The following is a 3,406-nucleotide window of genomic DNA, read 5'->3' as shown; positions in this document are numbered from 1 at the left end:
AGTTCATAAGTGTCCACAGTAGAAGCCAAGACAGCCTGTTTGAATGGAATAAAATCACTGGATGTGGCTTAGGTGAGTCCAAGAGTTGGGAGAGGTAGAGTCTCAGGGAATCCTCTGGGTGGCGCGACCTCTGTTATCCAGTTTGATGACGTCACAGCTATGGCTGTGCTGTGCCTGCGCACTGGTAGCAGGGAGGGCTCAACAGGGAACAAAGGATACCCCCGGTACTTCTGTACAGACGAGTCTTGCCTTGGCCCTCACTGCAACAGTGTCTCCCTGTAAGTCCCTGGTGCCCCCTGTGCACAACCAAATCGTCACTGGTGCTCAGAGCAAGCAGGTCTGTCATCACGAAAATCTGCTCGTGGACATGGCCCCCTTAAGAGGCTTCTGCTGCTGCCACTGCCTCCATCTCAGCTCAAGACTGGGCAGCCATGCATCCTTGCCCCATCCTACCTTCTCCCTTTGCAGGGTGATTTCTTAGATTTCTCCCTAGTTGTATGGCTTGTTCTTCTAGATCCGAGGCAATTTTTCCCTGCCGTTCCTCCTTGTTTCTGTCACAACTTTAATTTGGTCGCCAGAGGGATGAACAGAGCCTCTTATCATCTACGCCATTTTTTTCCTTCTCCCCTGGCCATTTCTTAATTAGGCTCCACTATATAATAGTTCAAGGCATCTATTGCATGGAATGAATTAACTTCTCTTCTGTGTACCTAGAGTGGTACCAGTTATGTGCCGTCTTTGGGATGATTGAAAAAATAGACAATATTCTTTTCTCTGTTCTTTGGTACAGATAAGGACCCCTTAGTATTCTTTTATACTACATTTAAAAATATTTAAGTTACTCTGAATTTAAAAGGATGATTCAGGGCTACCTTAAATCTGTATTTTAATGATCGGAGATACACATTACAAGACTGAATTTAATGAATAAAATAAGATAAATATTACTGATTTAGAAAAAATTCCACTTGAGGGTAAATTCTCCTAAATGTATTGACTCATTCCATCTGTTTCAATAGGAGATTAAGAAGTTGATAAAAGATCTCTACTGGAGGAATCTTAGGTTCCTCATTAAGCATTTCAAACTGTAGGGGAGGAATCACTTTCCCTCTACTGGCCTAGGTTCAATAGCTGGATTTATGAAATAAACTGACAAAAGATAGATTAATAGGAGATAAGTTATGCAAATTTATTTTCAATGTTACGTGCATGGGGATATCACAGGAAAAAAAAATGAATATCCCAACAAGCGGTGAGATTCAAGAGCTTATAAACCATCTTAATAGAGAACAGGGGAAGAGATGGAGGCTACTTAAGGGAGAGTAAATGATTTTTAGGAAAGATGAATGGGCCCTTAGAAGAATAGATGGTGTATATGATAGTTTGTGACAAAGTCTGGGAGTATGGTCAACTTCAGATCTCTTCCTCAGTGATAAGAGTCGGTCTCTCTTGGTTGATGAAATTCCCCTGGAGGGGATTTATAAAAATTGAGGTTTTATTGGAGAGATCTATCTTTAGGCAAATAATGGGAGTTTAGAGAAAGCTTCTTTCTGCATTTGCTATTTTTCAAGTCCTTTCAGCTTAAAATATAGTTAATCCTTGAACAAAATGGGTTTGAACTCCATGGGTCTTCCTAAATGTGGTGTTTTTTTTTTGAATAAATGTATTTTCCTTATGATTTTTTTGATAACATTTTCTTTACAATTACTTTAGTGTAAGAATACAGCATATAATACAAATAACATAAAAATATGTGTAATTGTTTATGTTATCAGGCTTTCGGTCAACGGGCTATTAGCAGTTAAGTTTTTGAGAGTTAAATTATATGCAGATTTTTGACTGCAGGGGGATCATCACCCTAACTCCCATGTTATTCAATGTAATCTTTACGCCAAAGGCATATTTTAGGGTGGCACATTCTGCCACCCTTCACAAACAAACATGTTTTATGGATCATGAAGGATAAAACTTCTATTGGGATTGTAGTTTTGAACAAACGAATGAAATTCAGGCAGTAAGTTATTAATCACCTTAGTGTCTAAACTAGTTGGAAGGATAAGACCACCAAAAATTTGTGTGGGCAAAATAAAGGACAGTCGCTCCATTTAAAGATTTTGAACTTGTTTGGAAAATGCTGTGATTCTAAGTACTAGATTGAGTTACATAGGCAGCACTGATCGGTAGAAATGTAACTCAAGCCATATATATAATTTAAAATTTTCTAAGAACCACGTTTACAAATGTAAAAAGAAACAGGTGAATTTTATTTCAATAATATATATTATTTAATCCAGTCTATCTAATACATTATCGTTTCAACATGTTGTTAATATTAAAAAAAATTTTACTTTTTTAGTTAAAATCTTTAAAGTCCAGGATGTATCTAGTCACATTTCAAGAGCTCAGTAGCTACATATAGCTTAGTGGCTACAATATTGGATGGTGCAGGTAAAGACCAAAAGAGTACTTGGAGTCCACAGAGAGTAGAATTCTCTATAGAATAAGTGTTGGCTGACTTTGAATTAGTGAATTCTTTTGTCTAGCAAAGAGTTAAGATCTCTACCATAGTGTCTTGACTCTGTCAGAGATATGGAGTCAAATAAATTATTTCCAATGTGGCTGAGATGTAGCCTTGTGTAAGACAGCTTATCAAATGTACTTTTGGTTTTCAAATGTTTGAATTATTTGAGTAATTTCAAAGAACCACAGAAAAGCACTGATCATAGTGATCTTATTTCTTTTTTTAAAAAATGTAAATATATTTGAGTAAGTTTAAGTGCATGTTTAAAATTAAATATCTATACCCATATACGTATATATATATATGTACATATGTGTACACATACTCACTACTTGTGTGATTCCTGTTGTGAAAAAGGGATTTATTTGCTCTGATATGTGATTAATTTGTCTCTATTCAAATACAGAAAAATCTTTGCTTTTTTCAGTCTAAGTATGTGTCACATATTTTTTACTTTTTTATCATTACCAAAATAATATTTGTTTTACAGTAATTTTCAAGGTTCCATATATATGCAATACCCTCTACTATCTGAATTTTATAACCTGGATTCTGGAAATATTAGCTAATGAACACCATTGGGGAAAGACCTTAAAAAAATGTTTAGCTATTTTGAGGAACAGGCTCCCTACTTTAGAATACATAACAAAGCTGTGTGTTCCAAATGTTGTCATTGTCTCATCAATAGTGGCACTCATGAATCATAGAATAATCAGCCTTAATTTCATTAAACTTAGTTTTTATTATTATTAAAGCTATCTGAGCAATCCATGTGATATGATTTTTTTTTTTTTTTTGCATTTTACCATGCAAAGGACATGAATGCATTTCCCTGCATCATTTCCCGTCAAAGCTTTCTAGTGAATACAGTTTATGTCCATCCCG

At 35.6% G+C, this 3,406-nt stretch overlaps 1 protein-coding gene across 5 annotated transcripts in view; it reads left to right on the top strand.

Moving 5' to 3' along the window:
- Window positions 1–3,406, top strand: part of VRK2 (vaccinia related kinase 2) — a 104,743-nt gene that overhangs the window by 4,236 nt on the left and 97,101 nt on the right. The gene's annotated exons all lie outside the window — the stretch shown is intronic.

The sequence above is a fragment of the Pteropus alecto genome, unplaced genomic scaffold (genome assembly GCF_000325575.1).
Source record: "Pteropus alecto unplaced genomic scaffold, ASM32557v1 scaffold131, whole genome shotgun sequence".
Lineage (NCBI taxonomy): Eukaryota > Metazoa > Chordata > Mammalia > Chiroptera > Pteropodidae > Pteropus > Pteropus alecto.
Note: the sequence above shows the minus strand (reverse complement) of the source record. Positions and strands in the feature narration are given on the sequence as shown.